The sequence below is a fragment of the Balaenoptera musculus genome, chromosome 17 (genome assembly GCF_009873245.2).
Source record: "Balaenoptera musculus isolate JJ_BM4_2016_0621 chromosome 17, mBalMus1.pri.v3, whole genome shotgun sequence".
In the NCBI taxonomy this organism is placed as follows: Eukaryota; Metazoa; Chordata; class Mammalia; order Artiodactyla; family Balaenopteridae; genus Balaenoptera; species Balaenoptera musculus.
The window spans coordinates 40,094,974-40,109,613 of NC_045801.1; the positions used below are offsets into that span (position 1 = coordinate 40,094,974).

General features: G+C 41.9%; 1 long non-coding RNA gene across 3 annotated transcripts in view; it reads left to right on the forward strand.

Moving 5' to 3' along the window:
• The window catches only part of LOC118883676, a 63,840-nt gene that overhangs the window by 14,886 nt on the left and 34,314 nt on the right, over positions 1-14,640 (forward strand). For 2 of the 3 annotated variants that reach the window (XR_005017072.1, XR_005017073.1), the window contains exon 2: positions 9,656-9,722. The exons of the other annotated variant lie outside the window; for it this stretch is intronic. This is a non-coding gene — a long non-coding RNA (uncharacterized LOC118883676). The remainder of the gene's footprint in view (positions 1-9,655; positions 9,723-14,640) is intronic. 3 annotated transcript variants of the gene reach the window in all.

The window sequence follows — 14,640 nt, forward strand, 5'->3', positions numbered from 1 at the left end:
AAAGACAAAGGAGAAGCCACAATGAGACGGTAGGACGGGTGCAATCACAGTAAAATCAAATCCCATAACTGCTGGGTGGGTGACTCACAGACTGGAGAACACTTATACCACAGAAATCCACCCAGTGGAGTGAAGGTTCTGAGCCCCACGTCAGGCTTCCCAACCTGGGGGTCCGGCAAGGGGAGGAGGAATTCCTAGAGAATCAGATTTTGAAGTCTGGTGGGATTTGATTGCAGGACTTTGACAGGACTGGGGGAAACAGAGACTCCACTCTTGGAGGGCACACACAAAGTAGTGTGTGCATCGGAACCCAGGGGAAGGAGCAGTGACCCCATAGGAGACTGAACCAGACCTACCTGCTAGTGTTGGAGGGTCTCCTGCAGAGGCGGGGTGTGGCTGTGGCTCACCATGGGGACAAGGACACTGGCAGCAGAAGTTCTGGGAAGTACTCCTTGGTGTGAGCCCTCCCAGAGTCTGCCATTAACCCCACCAGAGAGCCCAGGTGGCTCCAGTGTTGGGTTGCCTTGGGCCAAACAAGCAACAAGGAGGGAACCCAGCCCCACCCATCAGCAGTCAAGTGGATTAAAGTTTTACTGAGCTCTGCCCACCAGAGCAACAGCTCTACCCACCACCAGTCCCTCCCATCAGTAAGTTTGCACAATCCTCTTAGATAGCCGCATCCACCAGAGGGCAGACAGCAGAAGCAAGAAGAACTACAATCCTGCAGCCTGTGGAACAAAAACCACATTCACAGAAAGATAGACAAGATGAAAAGGCAGAGGGCTATGTACCAGATGAAGAAACAATATACAACCCCAGAAAAACAACTAAATGAAGTGGAGATAGGCAACCTTCCAGAAAAAGAATTCACAATAATGATAGTGAAGATGATCCAGGACCTCGGAAAAAGACTGGAGGCAAAGATCGAGAAGATGCAAGAAATGTTTAACAAAGACTTAGAAGAATTAAAGAACAAACAGAGATGAACAATACAACAACTGAAATGAAAACTACACTAGAAGGAATCAATAGCAGAATAACTGAGGCAAAAGAACGAATAAGTGACCTGGAAGACAGAATGGTGGAATTCACTGCTGAGGAACAGAATAAAGAAAAAAGAATGAAAAGAAATGAAGACAGCCTAAGAGACCTCTGGGACAACATTAAATGCAACAACATTCGCATTATAGGGGTCCCAGAAGGAGAAGAGAGAGGACCAGAGAAAATATTTGAAGAGATTATAGTCGAAAACTTCCTAACATGGGAAAGGAAATAGCCACCCAAGTCCAGGAAGCACAGAGAGTCCCATACAGGATAAACCCAAGGAGAAACACACCGAGACACATAGTAATCAAATTGGCAAAAATTAAAGACAAAGAAAAATTATTGAAAGCAGCAAGGGAAAAATGACTAATAATATACAAGGGAATTCCCATAAGGTTAACAGCTGATTTCTCAGCAGAAACTCTACAAGCCAGAAGGGAGTGGCATGATATACTTAAAGTGATGGAAAGGAAGAAGCTACAATGAAGATTACTCTACCCAGCAAAGGATCTCATACAGATTCATTGGAGAAATCAAAAGCTTTACAGACAAGCAAAAGCTAAGAGAATTCAGCACCACCAAACCAGCTCTACAACAAATGCTGAAGGAACTTCTCTAAGTGGGAAACACAAGAGAAGAAAAGAACCTACAAAAACAAACACAAAACAATTAGAAAATGGTCATAGGAACATACATATTGATAATTACCTTAAACGTGAATGGATTAAATGCTCCAACCAAAAGACACAGGCTTGCTGAATGGATACAAAAACAAGACCCATATATATGCTGTCTACAAGAGACCCACTTCAGACCTAGGGAAACATAGAGACTGAAAGTGAGGGGATGGAAAAAGATATTCCATGCAAATGGAAATCAAAAGAAAGCTGGAGTAGCAATACTCATATCAGATAAAATAGACTTTAAAATAAAGAATGTTACAAGAGACAAGGAAGGACACTACATAATGATCAAGGGATAAATCCAAGAAGATGATATAACTGTCAGTCGCTGTTAGACTGAGGAACAAGTCCTGAGAGCAGGTGAGGGCATTAAGAAGAGATGGGGTCAGGAGGGTGGTGTACAAGCACACACACTTTATTCCCCATCAAAACTCTTTTTATAGATTGCAGTAGGCAATACATGTTTTTGTTAAAATCACAAGACAGAATCATCAGACAGTATTTCCTTAATGTTGAAGTTATAGTACAAAACATTCTGCGAACCAGAATATAAACATGCGTGAGAACAGACTGTGATTACCAAAATATGCCAAGGACAAACTATAGTTAGAGAAACCGCAAGCAACCTCACGGGCCAAGACTCATATCTTCTCTAATAACTCTTTCGGGTCCTGTCAGGAATTAAGCAGGACTTTGCCATGCTTTAAGCTGCAAGGACTGTGTCAGCTTGCAGCTGGTTCCCAACATATAACAATTATAAATATATATGCACCCAACATAGGAGCACCTCAATACATAAGACAACTGCTAACAGCTATAAAAGAGGAAATCGAGAGTAACACAATAATAGTGGGGAATTTTAACACCTCACTTACACCAATGGACAGATCATCCAAAATGAAAATAAATAAGGAAACAGAAGCTTTAAATGACACAGTAGACCAGATAGATTTAATTGATATTTATAGGACATCCCATCCAACCACAGCAGATTACACTTTCTTCTCAAGTGCACATGGAACATTCCCCAGGATAGATCACATCTTGGGTCACAAATCAAGCCTCAGTAAATTTAAGAAAATTGAAATCATATCAAGCATCTTTTCTGACCACAATGCTATGAGATTAGAAATGAACTACAGGGAAGAAAACGTAAAAAACACAAACACATGGAGGCTAAACAATACGTTACTAAATAACCAAGAGATCACTGAAGAAATCAAAGAGGAAATCAAAAAATACCTAGAGACAAATGACAATGAAAGCATGATGATCCAAAACCCATGGGATGCAGCAAAAGCAGTTCTAAGAGGGAAGTTTATAGCTATACAAGACTACCTCAAGAAACAAGAAAAATCTCAAATAAACAATCTAACCTTACACCTAAAGGAACTAGAGAAAGAAGAACAAACAAAACCCAAAGTTAGCAGAAGGAAAGAAATCATAAAGATCAGAGCAGAAATAAATGAAATAGAAACAAAGAAAACAATAGCAAAGATCAATAAAACTAAAAGCTGGTTCTTTGAGAAGATAAACAAAATTGATAAACTATTATCCAGACTCACCAAGAAAAAGAGGGAGAGGACTCAAATCAATAAAATTAGAAATGAAAAAGGAGAAGTTACAACAGACACCGCAGAAATACAAAGCATCCAAAGAGATTACTACGAGCAACTCTATGCCAATAAAATGGAAAACCTGGAATAAATGGACAGATTCTTAGAGAAGTATAACCTTCCAAGACTGAACCAGGAAGAAATAGAAAATATGAACAGACCAATCACAAGTAATGAAATTGAAACTGTGATTAAAAATCTTCCAACAAACAAAAGTCCAGGACCAGATGGCTTCACAGGTGAATTCTCTCAAACATTTAGAGAAGAGCTAACACCCATCCTTCTCAAACTTCCAAAAAATTGTGGAGGAAGGAAAACTCCCAAACTCATTCTATGAGGCCACCATCACCCTGATACCAAAACCAGACAAAGATACTACAAAAAAAGAAAATTAGAGACCAATATCACTGATGAATATAGATGCAAAAATCCTCAACAAAATACTAGCAAACAGAATCCAAGAACACATTAAAAGGATCATACACCATGATCAAGTGGGATTTACCCCAGGGATGCAAGGATTCTTCAATATATGCAAATCAATCAATGTGATACACCATATTAACAAATTGAAGAATAAAAACCATATGATCATCTCAATAGATGCAGAAAAAGCTTTTGACAGAATTCAACACCCATTTATGACAAAAACTCTCCAGAAAGTGGGCATAGAGGGAACCTACCTCAACATAATAAAGGCAATATATGACAAACCCACAGCAAACATCATTCTCAATGGTGAAAAACTGAAAGCATTTCCTCTAAGATCAGGAACAAGACAAGGATGTCCACTCTCACCCCTATTATTCAACATAGTTTTGGAAGTCCTAGCCTTGGCAATCAGAGAAGAAAAAGAAATAAAAGGAATACAAATTGGAAAAGAAGAAGTAAAACTGTCACTGTTTGCAGATGACATGATAGTATACATAGAGAATCCTAAAGATGCCACCAAAAAACTACCAGAGCTAATCAATGAATTTGGTAAAGTTGCAGGATACAAAATTAATGCACAGAAATCTCTTGCATTCCTATACACTAATGATGAAAAATCTGAAAGAGAAATTAAGGAAACACTCCCATTTACCATTGCAAGAAAAAGAATAAAAGAACTAGGAATAAACCTACCTAGGAAGACAAAAGACCTGTATGCAGAAAACTATAAGACACTGATGAAAGAAATTAAAGATGATTCCAGCAGATGGAGAGATATACCATGGTCTTGGATTGGAAGAATCAATATTGTGAAAATGACTCTACTACCCAAAGCAATCTACAGATTCAATGCAATCCCTATCAAATTACCAATGGCATTTTTTACAGAACTAGAACAAAAAATCTTAAAATTTGTATGGAGACACAAAAGACTCCAAATAACCAAAGCAGTCTTGAGGGAAAAAAACGGAGCTGGAGGAATCAGGCTCCCTGACTTCAGACTCTACTACAAAGCTACAGTAATGAAGACAATATCGTACTGGCACAAAAAGAGAAACATAGATCAATGGAACAAGATAGAAAGCACAGAGATAAACCCACACACCTATGGTCAACTAATCTATGACCAAGCAGGCAAGGATACACAATGGAGAAAAGACAGTCTCTTCAATAAGTGGTACTGGGAAAACTGGACAGCTACATGTGAAAGAATGAAATTAGAACACTCCCTAACACCATATACAAAAATAAACTCAAAATGGATTAGAGACCTAAATTTAAGACCCGACACTGTAAAACTCTTAGAGGAAAACATAGGAAGAACACTCTGTGACATAAATCACAGCAAGATCTTTTTTGATCCACCTCCTAGAGTAATGGAAATAACAACAAAAATAAACAAATGGGACCTAATGAAACTTCAAAGCTTTTGCACAGCAAAGGAAACCGTAAACAAGATGAAAAGACAACCCTCAGAATGGGAGAAAATATTTGCCAATGAAACAACGGACAAAGGATTAATATCCAAAATATATAAACAGCTCATGAAGCTCAATATTAAAAAAAACAAACAACCCAATCCAAAAATGGGCAGAAGACCTAAATAGACATTTCTCCAAAGAAGACATACAGATGGCCAAGAAGTGTATGAAAAGCTGCTCAACATCACTAATTATTAGAGAAATGCAAATCAAAACTACGATGAGGTACCACCTCACACCAGTTAGAATGGGCGTCAGAAGAAAATCTACAAACAACAAATGCTGGAGAGGGTGTGGAGAAAAGGGAACCCTCTTGCACTGTTGGTGGGAATGTAAATTGATACAGCCACTATGGAGAACAGTATGGAGGTTCCTTAAAAAACTAAGAATAGAATTACCATATGATCCAGCAATCCCACTACTGGGCATATACCCAGAGAAAACCATAATTCAAAAAGACACATGCACCCCAATGTTCATTGCAGCACTATTTACAATAGCCAGGTCATGGCAGCAACATAAACACCCATCAACAGACGAATGGATAAAGAAGTTGTGGTACATATATACAATGGAATATTACTCAGCCATAAAAAGGAACGAAATTGAGTCATTTGTTGAGACGTGGATGGATCTAGAGACTGTCATACAGAGTGAAGTAAGTCAGAAAGAGAAAAACAAATATCGTATATTAACGCATATATGTGGAACCTAGAAAAATGGTACAGATGAACCGGTTTGCAAGGCAAAAATAGAGACACAGATATAGAGAACAAACGTATGGACAGCAAGGGGGGAAAGCCGTGGGGGTGGGGGTGGGGGTGTGGTGAATTGGGAGATTGGGATTGACATGTGTACACTGATGTGTATAAAATTGATGACTAATAAGAACCTGCTGTATAAAAAAAAAAGTAAATTAAAAAAATTAATGGACCCAAGATTCAAGTTATAAGTAACAAATTTTGATGCCTTTTTATTTGCATTTATTGAGCTGTAAAGAGTTGTTTTGATTAATACTAATCTTTTAATGAGTTCTACAGAACTTCAGTACAATTTACATTTTAATACTTAATTTGTTTTTTAATAAAGAATCTGCATTTAGAGTTTTGCAGATCTGAGGTTTAGGTAAGAAGTTATTTTGTTATTCTCATAGTTGTTTAAAAAACCGATTACTTATAATGATGTTTCTAATAGAGTTAAGTGTTGAAAACAATTGGCTTTTACTTTACTGTGAAGTTTAGATTTCCCGTGGTAAAACCATATGCTGGAAAGCATTAAGATACTTGGTTGCTCTTTTTACTTTTCTGGAAAATGTTCCAGGGACAACTGAGCAGATTGTTGTAAACTGTGTGTACTCAGTGGAGGACCATGAGTTCAGGGATCTGGGGACTGGTCATTCCCTCCACCTAGTTTGTTGACCAAATAAACTCACTTGTTTGTGATGGTCAGAGAATTGCTGTAAAGAGAGTCAATCCTTTTCTCCTTGTAAAAAAGCAAATACAGTTGATTGTCATTATTCGTAGTAGTTACATTCTGTAGAGTCAGCACAAACACTGAATTAGCAAATACTGAACCAGGGCTCCTAGGGGAAATGCAGGGTTAGGTTGCTGCAAGCCCCTGGTCATATTTTCATCAACTGATCAATACATAACCTTATAGATATGTACTGTTGACACCTTACTGAGTATATGCTGTTTATTAATTAATATTGAACTCACAGCCAACAGTACTAAAACTCATGCCTGAATGAAGTTCATCTAACACAGGTATGCATCAGTGCTTCGATTTTTTCTTTGCTCTGCACATGTCTGTGAATGGCTGCAAAAGCGCTGGTGAGGTACAAATAAATTACAGTGAATAGGAAAATTTGAAAATACAGGATCTGTGCATAACGAGGAGCAAATGTATTCCACAGTAAGCTAACAAAGCAGGTTTTACCGGCAATGTAAAGTTTGATGTGAAGGGACTTTATTCACAAGTGTAAACTGAGCCTGTGCTCAGAGGAAGATGTATTTCGTGTTGTGAAGGAGCTTGGAGTCCTGCTAGGAAGCTGGGCATGGAAACAGATGCTTGCCCCTCTGATGCCATCACAGAGCTGGGTCTGACACCTCAGGGCACACCTGAGGGAGCCATGTTGATTCCTCACGATATGCTCCCTCATTATCAATATCAACAGAGTGGTGCATTTGTTACAGTCCATGAACCTACACTGACACATCACTAGCAACAAAAGTCCATAGTTTATATTCAGGTTCAATCTTGGTGAGGTATATTCCGTGGGTTTTGACAAATACATTGTGACATGCATCCTCCATTATAGCATCATACAAAGTAGTTTCATTGCCCTAAAAACCTCTCTGTTCCACCTGTTCATCCACCTCCCCCTAACCCTTGACACCACTGATTTTTTTTTACCGTCTCCATAGTTTTGCCTTTTTTAAAAATGTCATATAATTGGAATCATACATAATGTAGCCTTTTCAGATGGGCTTCTTTCACTTAGTCATATGCATTTAAGGTTTCTCCACGTCTGTTCATGGCTTTATTGCTCATTTCTTTTTAACGCCGAATTGTCTGGACGTACCATGGTTTATTTATCCATTCACCTACTGAAGGACATCTTGGTTGCTTTCAAGTTTTGAAAATGACGGATAAAGCTGATATAAATATCTGTGTGCAGGTTTTCACGTGGACCTAAGTTTTCAACTCCTTTGGGTAAATACCTAGGAGTGTGATGCTGGATTATATAGTAAGAGCATATGCTTAGTTTTGTAAGAAACTACCAAACTGTCTTCCACAGTGACTATACCTTCTTGCATTTCCACCAGCAGTGAGTGAGAATTCCTGTTGCTCTACATCCTCACCAGCATTTGGTGTTGTCAGTGTTCTGGATTATCACCATTCTAATAGGTGTGTAGTGGTATCTCATTGTTTTAATTTGCATTTCCCTGATAACATATGGTGTGGAACATCTCTTCACGTGCTCATTTGCCATCTATATATATTCTTTGTTAAAGCCTTTGGCCCAACTTTTAGTTGAGTTTTTTGTTTTCTTATTATTGAGTTCTAAGAGTTCATTGTATATTTTGGATACCAGTCCTTTATCAAATATGTTTTTTGCAAATATTATCCCCCAGTCTGTGGCGTGTCTTCTCATTCTCTTGACCTTGCATCATCTTTTTAGCACAGTGTAGATGCTCAATATTAATTAAATGAAAGAATTAGCTAATGAAATTCTGAAATTAAAACAGAAGCCTATGATTCTTTTTTTTTTTTTTGGAATTCCTTTATTTTTATTATTTATTTATTTATTTATTTTTGGCTGTGTTGGGTCTTCGTTTCTGTGCGAGGGCTTTCTCTAGTTGCGGCAAGCGGGGGCCACTCTTCATCGCGGTGCGCCGGCCTCTCATTATCGCGGCCTCTCTTGTTGTGGAGCACAGGCTCCAGACGCGCAGGCTCAGTAGTTGTGGCTCACGGGGCCAGTTGCTCCGCGGCATGTGGGATCCTCCCAGACCAGGGCTCGAACCCGTGTCCCCTGCATTGGCAGGCAGATTCTCAACCACTGCGCCACCAGGGAAGCCCAAGCCTATGATTCTTTTCTAGGCGCTGGTTACATGTGGGTGTTCATTCTGTTCATTCATCAAGATGTATACATTTTTCTCTATGCAGGTTATAAACTTCAAAAGAAGTTATAAAAATGGAGTCCACACGAAAGTACAATTTGAAAGAAAAGTGTCCATATTATATGAAGTGTCTACCTTTCTGACAGGAAACTATCAATAGAATGTGGAAGTGATCTTAGAAATAACCTAGTCCAATTTTATAGATGACAAAACTTAATTACAAAGGGACAGTCTGACCTGTCACTTCCACTTGGGCCTTTCAGTAGGAGCAGATTTCCAACAATAAGCCAACAGACGTAGAATCTAATAGACCTTCTCTTTGCACCTCCATTTCCTCATCTGAAAATGGTGATGATAATAACACACTGACCTCATAGGGTGGTCATGAGGATTAACTAAAAACAATGTGTGAGAAGCACTAAGCCTGCACCCGTGCCGAGTGTGTGCTCAGTAAATGCCGTGGCTAATGTCACTGCTGTTGTTACAGCCCCAAGCACAGGACTTTGCAAATAGCGTTTGTCTAATAAATACTGAGTTCCATTCTGTGTGGTTTTAGCATTGGTACCTAAGAACGAATAGGATGGCAACTGTTCAAAAAATTTAGAAAACCTGCTTTGAATCTAAAACAACTGCCAGCTACAAGAGTGTGTATTTGTAAATAAATGGATGGCATTACTTCCAGGATCTTAAAATGTTAATATTTACACAGTGAATGTTCAGCATTTACTTTGCATGCCAAGTCCCTGCCAGTCACTTTCCTGTTCATCCTCCCCCAGAAACCAGCCTTGCAGAAGACTGTCCAGTGGGGTGCGGGGGGGGACCTTAGAGTCCCATAGCTCTAAGGTAAGTATCACATCTCTCCTCCCAGCCCTTGACCCCAAGGCTGCTTCTCTGGGTGAGATCCTGGGGTGGGTGTCGGGTACGCAGAAGCTTTAGAGCAGGCTTGGAGGGAAAGTCAGCCCTGGGCTTATCTCTTGTGTCTTTTGTTCCTGAAGGCATTGCATTTTTATATTTTTTAATAAACGTTTACTAGTGTGAATTTGTTAAACCTAAACATTTAAAATATACCACATTAAAAAAAAAAACTGTTTGGCCTTTTCTCATTTCTACCAAGAGCTTAAAAATCTGAAAGTGGCTTAGAGCCTCCCTCAGCCTCCCCACACCCTGTCACAACGCCAACAGCAGCATGATAATGATAAATGCAGTAGCAGCTAGCACTTACTGAGCAGGAGAGCAGAGGCATGGTGAAGAATGTGGGCTCTGGCACGTGACTACTCACTTTCAATACCATCCTCCTTCTGGCTGGTGACCTCGGACAAGTTCCTGCAGTTTTCACTTACATCGAACATGAGGCTATTAGTAACAATGTCTTCTTAATAAGGCATATGATCCTCACAACTGCCTTATTAAGAGCAGAGCCGGGTACCTAATAATCACACGATAAACAGTCAAATACATAGAGATAACTTTTTTTTAACTTTAACGTGGTTTCCCTGGATGTATAACAACTCAGTGAGTTAGGTAGCATTATCATTCTCGTTTAATAGAGAATGACACTGAGGCTTAGAGGCATTAGGTAACTTGCCTGTGGTCACATCACTAGTAAGTGGCAGAGAAAGTATTAAAACACAGGCCTTTCTGATGGTCAAGTCCGTGTCTGTTACCATCCTGCCTTGCTGCATTGCTTATAGCAGTGGGAAATGGAAAAACAACCTAAAAGCCCAATAAATATGAATGGTTAAAGAAACTATGGTACTTCTGCCTGATGAAATGTAGCCAGTAAACACCACAGTTGTCAACTGGGCAGGCAGACTCCCAGCCCGCTTCTGGCACAGCAACACGCTGCGCCCTGTCTTCACCAGGCCTGGGCGCCCAGTGGCTCTGGCCACAGCGGTGAGTTCTAGCCTGTGAGACCTTCCCCGCTCTGACCCTCGTCTTGCTGCGGTTCTGAGAATAAAGCCCCTGAGGCCTGCTTCTCTCCATCCTGTTGTAGACAACCTCCATTCTTTCCAAAATCTTCTCCATCCTTCCTCCTCCTCCAGGACGTCTCCCCAACGACCTCGGCCCAGGAGTATCTCTCCTTCTTCTGTTCTCTTTCAGAAATTACTGGATGCATTTGCAATTTACTCTGGCACGAGTCTCATTTTCCCATCTCACCCAACCCCACACTAGAATGTAAGCCCTTGGAGGACAGGAATTGTGTCCTATTTTCTTGGCCCACTTCCAGGGCCTAATACAGTGTATTCAGTAAATATTATATAATAATAATAGCTAACATCCGTTAACAGCCTACTCTATACTCAGCCCTGTGCTAAGCATTCTACGTGCTTTCAGGAAGCCAAGACAAATAGAAGAGAACAGGAGAAGAGCCACGCCCTCCCTCAGCACCCACACCCTGCCGGAGAGGCCCCCGAACAAACAAGGAACAACAGAGTCAAGCCAGTTCTGGGCTAAATGCAAAGCATCTAAGGGGAGCTAAGACCTTGCCATGTCGCTTTAACTCCCTAACCCATGTTTGACCTCTCTTGGAAAATGAGTATAGTATTATACCCCCCTCACGGGGTTCATTAAAGTTTTCTGTTTAGCCCAGGGCCAGACACACATTAATTACTTAACAAACATTAGCAATATTTCTGGGGACATAGGGCAAGGGGCCTGATCAGGGCTGCAGGGCAGAGACAGGGACAGTGTGGGATGCCGCCATTTCTATAATCCCCACCTAACACCAGAAAGAGACGACAGGACGGTGTCTAACCAGCGTCCCCAAAATGCAGGCTGATGGCACAAGAGGGCACCAGCCACGGTTAAGAGCCGCCGTGTGTCCCCTCCTCCTCAGTGGTCCCGAGTAAGACACAGGACACACGATGACTGAGCTAAGGGGGCCTTGGACCTTCCCCTGGAGCAGTGCCGATTGTTCTGAACCTCTGTGGTTGATTCCCTGGCCCCCCAGCCTTTCTCACTGCCTAGGGGAGAGGTGGGCACAGCAGCCTAAAGGCCCCTGGCTGTTCTAGAGTTTTACTGGGGCCGAATTGAGGCAGGACAAGTGGGGAGAGGATGAGGAATGGGAAACCTCACAGTTTTTTGTTTTTTTGTTTTTTTTTTTTGTTTTTAATTATTTATTTATTTATTTATTTATTTTATGACTGTGTTGAGTCTTCGTTTCTGTGCGAGGGCTTTCTCTAGTTGCGGCAAGCGGGGGCCACTCTTCATCGCGGTGCGCGGGCCTCTCACTATCGCGGCCTCTCTTGTTGCGGAGCACAGGCTCCAGACGCGCAGGCTCAGTAGTTGTGGCTCACGGGCCCAGCTGCTCCGCGGCATGCGGGATCCTTCCAGACCAGGGCTCGAACCCGTGTCCCCTGCATTGGCAGGCAGATTCTTAACCACTGCGCCACCAAGGAAGCCCCCCTCACAGTTTTTTAAAAAATTTTTATTGGAGTGTTTATAGTTGATTTACAATGTTGCGTTAGCTTCTGCTGTACAGCAAAGTGAATCAGTTATACATACACATATATCCAACTTCTTTAGATTCTTTCCCCATATAGGTCATTACAGAGTATTGACTGGAGTTCCTTGAGCTATACAGTAGGTCTTTATTAGTTATCTATTTTATTAATATATATAGTAGTGTGTATATGTCCATCCCAATCTCCCAATTTATCCCTCTCCACCCCTTTCCCCCTGGTTTGATTGACTAAAGACCCACTTCAGACTTACTCTGTTCCAGTACTAAGTACATAACTCATATTAACTCATTTCATCCTCCTGGCCATGTGCACGAGGCAGGGACTGTCATTTCTATTAATGTTCTTTGGGAGGGAAGGAGGAAACTGAGGCACCCAGTGGCTTGATAACGTGGCCCAGGTCATCAAGCTGGTGAGTGGTGTAGCAAGGATCTGAATCCATAGAGTGTGGCGCCAGAGCCTGTGTTCCCATCCACCAGGCCATAGGGGTGTGTGTGTGTGTGTGTGTGAGACAGAGAGAGAAGGAGAGGACAAGCAGGTTGCGAGCCTGTCACCGGAGCACCTCACACAGTAGTGGCTGGGCAGGGTGACTTTCCAGTACGGGGCCCTGCCACTGTGTCCCGCGGCGCCGGCTCCTGGAGCAGAACAGGGCCCCCTCCCTCCCTCCCTCCCCTGCAACGTCCAACCCTTTCTCTTTCCCTTTGCCAGTCACTCTCCTTCCTATCCCCTCGCCTTGCCTTCGAGTTAGGGCTGCCCTGAGACAGAAAGCTCGCGTTAACACAAACTTCCCATGATTTTCACCGTGAGACAGTATTTTTCAGAGGCCACAATAACCTCAGGGCAGAAGGCAGGTCTGTGAAGTGGTTCCCACAGCCCTGGAGGTGCGTCTAAGGCAGGACGGCAGCCCCAAGAAGGGCTCCTGCAGTCTTAGCCCTAGGATAAACCAGCCACGCTAAGAGCATCTTTCCCAAGCCTTGGACCTCAGTTAATTATGAAGTGTTTTGCCAGAATGTAGTGGATTTGACCTGTTTTAGGTGTTGAGTCAGGACAGTAAGGAAACCAGAGAGCTGTGTCTGAGGTTTATTTGTGAGAAATGTTGGTTCCGTCTGGAGTTCAAGCTGACAGAGCTCAACAAATTTCCTGCTCGCAGCACCCTTGCAGGCCAGTTTCATAGCACGGAGTCCTCTGCTCTCATCACTGGGCCCGACTGGCTTTCTCTGGTGGCTCTGTAACCTCCCTACGCTCTTTCTTAGAAGAAGCAGAGGGCCGATGGGGTGGTAGATTTCAGGAGCAGAACTTGTGTTGACATCTTTTTACACAGCTTATCAGCAGGAGACAAATAAAATGTCCCACTGATTTAGGAGGACATGCCCTCCCCCTGCCCTGGGCAGCTGCTTAAAGACAGGTGCATGCTACGTGGTATGGAAGGGAACAGGAGGCTGTGCAGCTTTTGCCCGCAGGCCTTCTCTGGTGGAGAAAACTGGTTTTATCTGTACCCCTGATGTAAAGACCAAAAGCCTTGACCAACCCTCTGGCCAGTATAGTAAGAATTTGTCTACCTACCTTTGTCTACCTTGTCTACCTGCCTCTAATACCTACCTTAGAGCTAAATTCCGATCTATTTGCCCAATTCTTTCTTTTCAGCCCTTTCTCCTCCTAGGTCCCTACAAGAGCATAAAGGATCTTGTACCTGGTCCCCAGGCTAAAGGCAAATGTCTTCTTTCAAACTTTTTGGCCTGAGTACTCACTAGGGTCAGCAGAGAATATGCCCAGGGAGAGGGGAGACCTGGGGACACAGCAAGGATGCTTGGAATTCACCTGGCACCTCTCATCTTAGAAAGGGGAGAGGAAACCCAATTTACCATGAGCCAGAAAACCCAGTGTGGCCGCTCTTGTTTTAAGTTGAATCAGCCACTCCAAATATATTTAAAGTGTTTTTTTTAAATTATGAAATAGTTCAGATATACAAAAAGGCAGAGATATTATTATAATGACTAGTGGTTTACCAACTCTCCATCTTAAGAAGTAAGATATTACCAGGATGGTTGAAGCCCCTGGGTACCCCGTGTTCAGATCACATGCAACTCTCTGCACTCTGGAGGCAGCCCCTGAACTGGCTTTGCTGTTTACCATCCCATCTCATGTCCTTATACTTTTATTACATCGTTAAGAATCCCTACACAACACGTTTTGTGGTTTCACTTATTTAAAAATTTCTTTAAACGGGATTATTTGGTGTACATCCTTCTGAGATCTGCTTCTATTACTAAACTTTTTTAAAAAGATATCATGCTAATACA